Genomic DNA, 12416 nt, shown 5'->3' on the forward strand with positions numbered 1-12416 from the left:
GTAAAATGTGGAGTTTCATATCGTTATTCCAGTGTGTCAAAATCTAAGATCAGATCTCTACATCCACTCTATGTTAGCTATAGGAGTTCAAGATCTGTGGGTAGTATACAGCAAGGTTTTCTTTCTTTTTCTTTTTGATTCCAGTTGATAAGTCATTTATATTTTTTAAGCTTTCTTTCCTTTATGCATAATATTAATAATTGTTTCTGTGTTAGTGTCTGCCTATAGCATTACCAAACAAATGGAAAGCAGGATCCCAACTTGCCAGTCAACCATACCAACCTTACATCAATGTCTCTTCTTTGAAATCAGTGATGCGACACCACTGTAAAATCAGGATCAGCTTCTCTCAGTTCATATGCTGAAAGTTAATGACAGAAATAGAAAATCACAGAAATGATCAACCACATTCCTATCTCTAGGTCAGTGCTATGGAGGCAAATGGTGCCAACAGCACCTGCCAAAATTGATTAACTTCTACGAACTTGTCTTCTCAGTAGTGAATTCAGCACTGTGATCTCTGGCCTGATTTGCCACTGCTCAGACTATGTTGAAATCACAACAGCAGAGGTTGTTTGAATAAAGATAGTAGTGGCCAGGCAAACCAGCCCCCCCATGCACCCCTTGGTATCAGACACTGGGCAAAAGTTTCAGTAGAGCTGAAGAGTGATGGGAAAATGTGACAGGCATGTGTTCAACAATGCTGCAGTTTGCCTGAAGAGGGCCACTGCCCCTGCAAGAGCAAAAGGGAGGAGAAAGTCCTTTAGTCAAACATGAAATGATTGTCCTAAGCTCAGCTGCAGTTAAAGTACACAGGTGTGCCAACAAGGGATAGATGCTGTCACCAGAAAAAAGGACAAACGTACTGTGAGTAGTGAAAACATAGCAAAATTTCTCACAATCCTCAGCAGGTGCCCTGTCCCTCTCTTCTCTTCCTTCCAGGGCCTTTTCCCTACCTTCATATTTGACATATCATCCTCTTAAGGAAAAAATCCTGTCTGTTTTTTTCAGCCTCATAAGTGGTGTCATTTACATGTGGCTTACTCAGCTTTTGTTTTACGCCCTTTTTTCTTCTTCTGGGTAGAGCTGTCCACCCAGGCAGATATTTGCACTGCTCCAAGGCTACACTGGGAGGGTCTCCTTGCTGGTCTTTACAGCTTTTTTGGCAGGTCAATAGAAAATATTTTTCAAATGATGCAATTCACTCATTCTTCATTCTTTGTTTTACCCAATTTTTCTGTCTTCTGACCAAAGCCTATTAAATGGCAACATTACATCAGGCACAAAGAGGCCGTGACAGCAGTGAGTATGACTGTCTGTGGTATCTTACATAGGACAGACCCACTAATGCCACAGACAGTGGCATCATAACAAGGTCTGAGGCTTTACAGTGTTGTCATGCTGTTAACTCATATGTAGACAGCTTTTCTAAACAACACATCCTGTTCCACAGTGTTTGTGTCTATCTCATCTTTGAACACGCATATTTATCTAGCTAGAGCTCTGCCAAGTCTTCTTCCTCTTTCTTCTCTCTCTGTTCTCTGAAAAATTTTAAACCCATTGGTCAACTTCAGTCAAGTTCAACTGCAGTAAGAATCTCCCAGGTATAGCAAATTTAAGGAGCCAGAGAAATAAATTCTATTAAAACTCTCATTTCTATAAGAACAAGTTCTAATCTGAACTAATTCTAGTATATTAGGGCTTCATAGAGCTTACTATAACTCCCATTTCCCTCTGTTGAGGGAACGGCTACAAGCTCAGTTCCTCTTAGAAACCTGAGGATTAACACAGGAGCTCAATCCCCAAGCACAATTTAGCATCAGTTCCAGGATTCAGGGAAGGACCTTTTTGTTTAAATCTAAGTGTATAAGTCAAAATCTGAAAGTAAGATGAATAAGGAACCTGGATCCAATGAAATTGTGTGAATCTCCTCTTCTTTGAAGCAAAATTAGGTATAAGGATCCCGTGATAAAGTCATGAGAGAATATCTGGAAAACAAAACTCCTGTGTTCTTATTGCTACCAAAATAACACCTTATGAGATGGTAGGTATGGACTGTAGTCAAACTTTTTATATTCCCCTTGACTAACTTTCTAGTTGTTTGACTCTAGGTGGCTTGATGACCTCCATGGACATTCAGTAGATGATGTTCAGATCAGAGATCTTTAAGATTTAAGAAATTTAAGCCTTCTAAATCCATGTGTTTCTGTTTTGTTGTGGTTCAACTTCACAGTTGGTAAACTGTAGACAAAAACACTCCTCTGTTTTACAGGTAAGGAAGGACTTACAAAAACCTGCAAGGCATTCAGATGTTACCTTAGTGAGGAGGGACATATAAATACCTAGAAGACACAATTCATATTCCCAGTGTCAACACTAACTTAGTTTGATTCACTGTTTAGTTCTTCTGCATTAAAATCTCCCACCCTTGCCCAAAAAAAGAAAAAATCCCAACTCTTAAAAAATAATGTTAGAAACCAAGTGCTAATGTGTTTGTTGTCGTAACATCAGTATTTTTCTGGTTTTGATTGAAACCTTGCTATCAGCTTCTAGAATCATAAATCACTAATGTTGGAAAAGACCTCCAAGATCATCAAGACCAACCTTCAACTGAATACCACAGTGCCCACTAAACTATTTTGTGAAGTTCCATGTCTACCTTTTTTTTGAAAATTTCTAGGGACGGTGACTCCACTGCTTCCTCTGGCAGCCATTAACAATGCCTAATCACTCTTTCAGTGAGGAAATTTTTCCTAATATCCAGCCTGAACCTCCCCCAGTAAAACTTCAAGCCATTTCCCCTTGTTATACTATATCTGTGTAATATAGCCTGTCTGTATTTGCATATATAAATACATATGTATATATAATATTTCTGTTTTCAAGAACTGAAAAATATTGCAGAATAGTTCACTCAGTTTAAACTCACTGGTAATATAGCCTTAGGGAATAACAGGATGTGGATATAAATAAAATAAAGACTTCCTTCTGGATCAATTTTTTCCTAAAAATGGAACTACTATCCAACATTTATTCAGGAGGAATCAAAGACATATATTAAGAACTATTTTTGTGTTGTTTCCAGACTTATGTATGCTAGTGTTCTGACTGGAAACAGGAGAAAGCATAAATAAACCATAAAGTAATTAATTGCAAATCAAAGTAGGCATTATTATACAGAGTCAGAAATTACCCAGTTTACTGAGAATCAGTCTTCATAAAATTGCACTACTGCTGCTCTTGTAAGGAAGCAAAAGCAAAGAATAATGCTCTGTAATACTAATTCAGTATATTCAGGAACTACTTAGCAAGAAATAGGGCCTCATTAAGGCACCAACCAAATTTGTAAGTGCAGCTTTTTTCGTAATTATGATGAAATAGGGTAGTGGTCAATCCAATATTGTTGATTGGTTAAACAAAATTTATGGAAGTGTGAGAACACCAGAATTACTCAAGAGAAGTATTTAGAACATGAATCTGATGAAGATGAGTTTGTAAAATCTAAAAGCAAGAAAACAGTTGAGCAAACAAAATGGATATTGATGGAGAGAAAATTAAATTTTATTAGAGCACAAAAAAGTTCTGAAGACATTACTAGTAATCAAATCCTACAGTTTCAGGAGGTCCCATAAATCTTCTGTAAACCTTTGGCAACTTAGCCAGTAGTATTAAAAGAACACCAGGACTTGGTCCTTCTTCTCCATTTTCTTAAGATTTAAAGCCACATCTTTTTTAACCTCCTTTCAGAGTAAGTAAGCAAAGGATAGGATCCCATAAATATTATTTCTTTTATTATTCACAGGATAGGAAAGCTGTGACAGTAAAACTAAGAACTATGGACTTAAATGGCTGCAAACCCAACAAAGTTCAGTATCATGCCCTGTGTATTTCCATGCTGCATATTACCAAACCATTACAGTAGAAGATCTATCCAGTGTAGTATATCCTCAGATGTCACCTCCACATGGTTCACAGTACATTCTTAAGCAGGGCAAAAGCTGGATATGTAACTTTTTTTTTACTTAAAGCTGCCTCATTGAACATCTTATTGGTCTAAACATGCTACTGATACATTTACTGGGGCTCGGTACTCTGTCTTTACAAACACTGGACAAACATTCTTACCTAAGGAATTGGCATTTCATTTTCAGTTGGGCCAATTCAGCTGACCAAATTCAGGTCTAGATGTATGTTTATCACTGGTCTTCCTATAAGAAAGTTGCCAGGCTGAGTTAAATCAATTCCAAGAGATGCAACCAGGAGTTAAATATTGTCTGTCCACACTGAATATCACCTAGTTTGCCCTATTCTGCTGCAATAGAAAAGTAATCAAATTACATAGCAACTTGTTAACAAAACTATTTGATTATCGAGGTCCCCACAGAGTTAATCATTATGGATCTGATGACTATCTGTGCTCCTGTTGCAGCTAGTAATGATGTGAGGCCCTAAGTAACTTGCAGCAATAAGAACCTGGACAGCTACTGTCTCTGGATGTGTCCCACGGTGCTCCAAGTAGTGTCATAAATGTTTAGTGATGCTTACTAGTGACTACAGTAACTTGAGTTGATCTGATGATAGAATAAAGTGCCTGACCCGACACTGAGATTGGAAGGGGTAAACATTGGCATCCCCGCATCAATTTACAGCTATGAGCAGGATTAAGGACCTGCACAGGTGGATCCTTTTGCACATTCCAGATACAATGAGATGGACTTTCTTGAACATTATTAAAGCAAGCAGTTAGAAGCATCATTCCTTGACTGAATGAATGTGCATTTGCAGTCCATTTGTGTTACACACTGTTATCATGGGGCTGGAGCAGATTACATAAACTGTTTAGATTAAGTTAAAGAGCCACCTTCTGCATTCCTTATCAACATCCCTGTTGACAGCTGTATGTTTTGCTGGGATTCTGTCTCTTCTTACAAAGAAGAGCTTATATTGGTGAAATTTTAAATAAAGCCTCTTTCTTCTACAACTACCATGTCCCAGCTTATGACTGTACTCATTACTGGTATTTGCTTGGAAACTGCAAGGCTGCCATAGCCTCATTTCAAAACTCATCTTAGAGGACTTTGCGTTCCTCTCATCTTCTGCAGAAAACTCCTTGACATTCAACATTTTTATGGCAAGTATTATCTTCAATGAAGCAGGGTCCAGCATGAATAAATAAATAATCTGTCAGAAAATTGTTTGGGATATTTACTATAGTCTTTCCTATTCTTCCTCATTTTACTTTGTTCATTTCTTCCAGATCTTTGAACTTTGTTCATTTCACCCTACTAATCTCTTCCTACTTGTCTAGTCTAGTCTCTATTGTCTGATGCACCATACTTCTGGATATTGTGTGTGGGCATAGTGATCACCTACTTTTCCAGGCACAGAAATCCACAGCAGCCTCATGTGGAGAATCACAATCATTACCACTATACCTGCCATACACAGCAGATACTCGAAACAGGGCAATCTCTTGGGTGACCAAGTTCAAGCTAAAACAGAAGCTTTAATGAAATATGAAATGTTGCCTTTGGGTACATCACCAAATTTAATCATGCACTTAGTGGAAATTGTGCACTTGGTCTGTCTCAGGCTGGAGACAGCAGCCTTTATGGAGCTCTCCAATTACTTGTTTCATTCCCTAAAAAGTAGTTCCATTCAGAACACAAAGTATGAGCTAGTCATTTACAGTCCAAAGCACAATTAAAGTACCCAAACCAGGGGTGGGTTTCCAAGCTATGACTGTCAGTCTCACACAAGAGAATGTGAAATACTCAAGTCCTTACCCTTTTCCCCTGGAGGTTCAACAACCCTTCCTCCTGGCTGGTCTAGATATACTCTAGAGAGGGGACTCCCCTCTAAAGGCACAGGAGGGAGCAGGCACCAAGACTGGGCCAGGAATGCACAGAAGGAGCCCCTCCTTTTTCTAAGAGCTTTACTCAGGCACTATGAGTGCTGAATGAGGAAAAGTAAAGCTGGCCTCACAGATCAGCTCAATGATTGCCCTTGATTTATTCCTGCACTTGCCTCTGAATGACAATCTGATTATGCATAACTAACGTGAAGATTTTCAAGAGTTGTAACTAAACTGCATGTTTCTTATTTTCAGGATATCTGACCAGCTGCCCCAGGCTCTTTTTTTCTGAAGCACCAACCATCTCCATCTGTGATATATAATAAAAACTATTTTGAAAAGGCTTAATCTTTAGTAGACATCTCTGTGTGTCTCAGTCCCCAAGAGGTGCAATGAGGATAAAAACAGTGCTTCTAACAGTATTTTTGTGAAACTAAATTAGTATGTTAGAAAGCCTTACATTTCATATGATGATTGTGATGGAAACAGCACAAGAGAATTATTAGTTTTATTTTCAGATTAGTAATAAACTACAAGGCCATAGCTTGATCAATTAATATAAGACAAAACAGTGATCAGTGTAACACAGTCAGCACATCTGGTCCACTGTATGAGATAGTGTACATCTGCAAAGAGAATATGCTGTCATAAAATATTTAGTCATGCACATGCATTTTCAAGTGACTTGCTCTGCATCTTTCCCACTCTGATCATTTAATGAAAATATCTATGTAGACACTCATGCAGAACCACACAGAGAATTGTGTACCTATGTATATACACAGTCATCTGTACATATATATAGGAACACTTCACAAAATCGTTGCATTTTTACTTTTAGCATTAAAAGTAACCACCACTTTTCCTGTCCTGTAACACTGGCATTAGTATATCAAAGGCTTCATCTGCTGGAGCTCCTGTACACGCAGTCGCATTTCTTTTTTTTTTTTTTTTTCATCAGATCTGCTTCTTTTCAGGGGATTTCTGCAAGTATTTATTTTCTTTTTTTTTTCCTGTAACATTTTAATACTCAAATTATTGTGAAGTGAAAAATAAACCTCACAATTTTCTTGTTTAATGACACACAACATATTGAGATGATATTTTATTAAATGTGCTATTATAAACAAAGATATCAGCAGACCTGATTCTAGAATAATCCTGACTATTATAAACTATAGAAGAACCTAGCTTACTGCCATTTAGAATGGGTTTTGAAAGTTTTCTCTCAAAAAACCACCTATTTCTTAATCTATGATTACATGCTTCAGTGCATTGCAAGGCTCTCTACCATGAAGCAGGCCTAAAGCAGATTCATATATCCTTCCTTCATATCCTTGACTTAGAAAATTCCATGCAGGAAGAGTTTGTATTCCAAAGAGTCTTTTCCCTTACCTATAATCAGGAATGGCACATATTTGGCTTAAGGTAGTGATGCATACATGTAAGCTTTCCTTGCTCCTGGGTTCTTCTAAGCACTTTTAAAAGTGTTGAATCTGGAACTTGAGCACTTCTTATGTCATTTGAGAAAACAAGTTTGTAAATAATTGGACTATATCTGCTGTTGATAACATTAACTTCATCTATTCGTGAAGCCATACATACAATTACTGTCTTCAGTAACTCTGTAAGTAGAGACATAGAAAAAGACTGACTTTTTCAATGAACAGCATCAACTATTCAATAAAATTGAATATGTTGTGAATTATGTTTGATTGATCCAAACCAACTGTGGAATTTTCCTGTCCTTTTAAATCTTGTTTCATTACAGCCCAGAAAACAAATTAAGCCAAGGCTTTCTCCAAGTAACCCTTCATAAAGCTATCGACAAGCCCACCAAATAAAAGCTTGTCACATACATTTTTCAAAGTCAACAAAAACATACAGCCTTTTAGGTTAAAAATTATTTTACAGCTACTTCTGTGAAGCAGCTTAATCACAGTCAATTCAATTCAATAGAGATTTCACTTTATAACATAGCTGGAGCACACTCTATAAATGCAAGTCAAAGGAACACCTTGCTCCAATATGTCCGATACTAAATTTAAATACATATTTCAGCTAAAAATCTTTTACCTTGATTGATTAATCGTGGGTCCTAAACTGAGACTTCATCTTCCAGAAAAACACCTCCTTTGAGTCTCCACCTGCTCCAGTGTGGGGTCTCCCACAGACTACAGGTCTCATGGATCTTCAAGCACAGCAGGGCCACAGCTGCCTCACCATGGTGTAGACCACAGATTTCAGGGAAATTTCTGCTCTGGTGCCTGAAGCGCTTCCTCTCTCTCCTTCTGCACTGACCTTGGTGTCTGCAGGGCTGTTCCTCTCACACCTTCTCACTCCTCTCTCTGGCTGCAGGTTGTCTGACAGAATTCGATGACAGTTTGTCTGATGTTAATCCCAAGCAAAAAAAAATTTGCAAGTTCTACAAGGGATTTGATTAATACAGAAGAAGCATAGCAGGGTTTTTTTTCCCATCTCAAATACATTATGCCAGAGGTGCTACCACTGTCATTGATGGGCTTGGCTGTGGGCGGCAGTGGGTCCGTCTTGGAGCCAGCTGCCATTGGCTCTGTTGGATATGGGGGAAGCTTCCAGCACCTTCTCACAGAAGCCACCCCTGCAGACCCCATGCAGACCCCCTGTTACCAAAACCTTGGCACACAAACTGAATGCAGTGTTTTAGAATGATAAGCACCAATCAGTCATTCATTTCCATTAGAAAGCAGGAGTTACTGCTGCTTATGTCTTGTAATTATTAATTTAAAAGGACTGAAAGAAAGTGGAGACAAATAGATAGAGCATCTAAAAATGTATTAGGAAAAGAATATAAAGCAAAATCTGAAAAGTTACATAGCTGAATTCCTTCAAATATTTCACTAGAAAATAGAGTGTGCTTTTTCTTCTGATTGCAATTTCTGGATAAGAAAGAAGTTATTAAAATTGCAATAGCTAAAAGGCTTTGTACAAAATATTCTTTTATATTGCTAGGACCTTCTCAACTTTTTTACTCTGGCCTGCTGAATTCTGCTTATTTCTTGGCGTTTTAGAGGACTGACAATGTGATTGGATCAGAATTAAATCAGAATGCTAGAAAAGTTTGAAAAGTATTTAACCTTGCAACAATACAGGACCTTATTGAATATTATGAGGCAGAAATAGCTGCAAATACAAAAATTAATCTGTTGTCATAGGTAGGAGACATACAATATAAAGCCTTATTTTTTAAATACTCAGTTTTGTACTTGTGTGCCTATGTTGAGTTCTGTTTCATAACTCATGTATTCAGTTTTGCAACCCAAAAAACACAGAAGAAAAAATAATTTTTATTTTACATCTGTTCATTGTAGAAAATTAATTGGATTTTGACATTTTTTGTCTGCAGCTACATACCACAAAATAGCTGAGACTGGAAGAATTTACTCAATTTTCCTGTATATCTCATAGTTTCCTCAGCCCTATTTCAGCTGAGAGACACAAACCTATGTTTTTGTACCTGGTCCAGGAAAACAGGCACAAGGAGGGAGAGGGTGACATCTTTTCCCTCTGCACTTAGTGTGGGTACATGGTAAACTCAGAAGTCCTGATATGATGAGTGTTCTGACCAGCATTCCTGGTCAAAATGTCCTCTAACGCCCACCTAGGAAATGCCATGCATTACTTCATGAAAAGTCAGGTGCATCAGAGGAATGAGGCTCTGGCAGGCACCCAATCACAAGAGGAGTTAAGCACAGTGACATTAAACCACAGACAAAGCTTACTCATCCCACCTAACTACGAAGTGCTTCCTACATCCAGCTCTATAAATGCAACTTCTGAGCACTTACAGAAGATTACCCACCCCACATATTCCCATTACACAGTCTTCATCCAGAGGTCCATCTAAGCAAGCCTCACACCTGGTGGGTGCCTAGAGCAGATGCCAGTGGAAGCTATTAAGGTAAACAAGACTTAGTCTCCAGAAACCTCTGCTGCAGGTGCTCCCTGATCTAGTGACAATGTCTGTTAACATAATAGCACCAGGGGAGGTTTAAACTGGATATTGGGAAAAATTTCTTCACTGAAAGAGTGGTCAAGCATTGGAACAGATGGTGAAATCACCATCCCTGAAGGAGTTAAAAAAATGTGTAGATGTGGTACTTAGGGACATGGTTTAGTGGTAGACATGACAGTGTTAGGTTAAGTGGTGGGACTCAATGACCTTAAAGGTTCATATTCCATGAATCCATTCAAGACTTTTTTGAATGCATGCAAACTTTTGCTACCTTTAGCAAACTTTTCTGTGTGAAGATTCATTGCCATGAGCCCCTCTTTCCTAGAGGTAAATATAAAATCCACCCTAAAGCATTGCATGGCACTGCACACAGTAAATAAAACCAGAGTGCATGGAAACCCTGACGGGCAGTGCTCTAAGGGTTTTCTCATGGAAAGCAAACACCAGTGATGGCAGATCTGGGCTGCAAAGAGAACACGGAACAGGCTGTGCCTCCTGCCACCCTGTGCATCCTGGGCTGGTGCAATTCAGGGAAGTAATGTGACATCCCTGCTGGAGGGGACTGTAGGCAAAATACACTCGAAAAAAAGAGGAGAAGAAAGAGAAAAGCAGAAGGAGGGGAGGGGAGGGGAAGGGGAAGGGGAAGGGGAAGGGGAAGGGGAAGGGGAAGGGGAAGGGGAAGGGGAAGGGGAAGGGGAAGGGGAAGGGGAAGGGGAAGGGGGCTCTTTGGCGCCCCCTAGCGAGGACACGCGTTGACGGGCTCGCCCTGCCGGGTTTGGAACCTCGTGGGATTCAGGCTCTTGGCAGCGGACGAAAGAGGGGTACTTGGGAAAACCCTCTCAGTTTTGAATGGTTTTTATAACAAAGCTCTACTGGACTCAAAGCTGAGCCTGTTCTTTGCTTCTGAAGGCTTGTTTTTGTTAGACAGCCTCGCCTGTGAGCCCCCTGCCAAGAACAACCTGCCACAAGCACAAAATCCAGAACTGTCAGACCAGATGAGGCTGGGGAAAAGCTGAGCCAATGGAGGATAACACATGGAAAATATATGGTTGTGAGCCCCTTTGATACTGGTATCAGCAGCCTTCTGTCTCCCTGAGAATTGCACTGGAAATACATACCTGGGTTTGTCTGCTTGTGTGTGATTTCTACACATGCACAAATAAAAAATTTGAAATGATGGAGCAAAAAACCTTTCTGTAATGAAAGAACCATTCCCTTCTATACTTGTATTATATCTTTGTACATTCCTGAATAGTAAAGTGTCATTTGCACCATTCCATATAAGAAATATTCATTAGAACAGGTTGTAAAGTAACAACTTAACTTCTGGTCAATGAATATAGAACATGTCAGCAAAACCAGTGTCCACTGAAAGCCATGGATGCCTTTCCTCAATTTTAAATCATTTTACAATGAGCTGCTAAATGAAGTGCATCCTGTCTTTATAGATCAGAACACTTGGCAGATCAACAGCCTGGAAATGGTGTGCAGGTTTCCAATACCCTTTCTGTAAATAACTTACCTTCTTCATACAGCCATACCAACAGAAATCCCACAAAGCACTTCTCCCATGCCGATGGATTTTCTCTGCTGGCTTCCGGTTTGGCAATGGGACAATACAGAGCATGCTCCAGAGGGAGACATTAAACAAAATTAAAGTCACCAGAAAGGTTTCTTGTGATCGGAATCGTCAAATAATTAAATAATTTGAGTTCACTGAACTAAAATTTACAAATTAAAGACATACTATTGGAAAAAGAAAACAAAAAAAAGAAATGTAGTTTCATAATGTCAGGGATTACATGTCCTTTAATGACAATGTCTCATAGTTTGAAGTATCATTCCTGGAGTAGATATTAACAGTAGTTAAACCAAGATATTCTTTACTTGAAACACTCAATCAGTTTCTCTTGATATGCTATACCCTACATGTTTCCTTATATTATAGTTGAAACAAGACTCTTTGGGAAATAACCAGCTGATTACTAGTCCTAAATATATGGCCACACAAATCTTATGTTATCTTATGGCAGTTGGGAACCAGCTGCAAACATGAAACATAGGCCCCTGGCAACAGTTTAATGTCCTTGAAAATTCTCAGTGTTTAACTAAAAATTTATTTGTTTTCACAGGGGGTTTTTTTTGTTACTAGGGAGGAAATGAATGAACCTTTGAAGACAATAGCCATCTATCACATGGAAAATGTTCTCCTGTCACTGCTGTATTCCGGACATGAACCAGGAAGCTGCCAACTAATCTCTAGCACTCTGATTTTCTAGGCATACACTACATTTTGAAACAATGTCTATTTGCAAGAATGATTCTTTAAGCTCTAATTATCTTTTCAGGTCCATATCCTTTAAGATTTGTTACTGCCAGCTAATCTAGCCAATGCTGACAATGGGGAGACTAAATGTCATAATTAAATGTGGCCAGCATAATTAAATTTACCAGCACAGGTCTGCAATCTTCATTTGCCACTTTCATTTTTAAGCAGGAATTCTAATTAAGCCAAAAGCAGCCTCAGGGTGTCAGTAGAATATCGCTATATACATCCAAAGTACCTAC

Source organism: Coloeus monedula (genome assembly GCF_965178545.1).
Source record: "Coloeus monedula genome assembly, chromosome: 3".
NCBI lineage: Eukaryota > Metazoa > Chordata > Aves > Passeriformes > Corvidae > Coloeus > Coloeus monedula.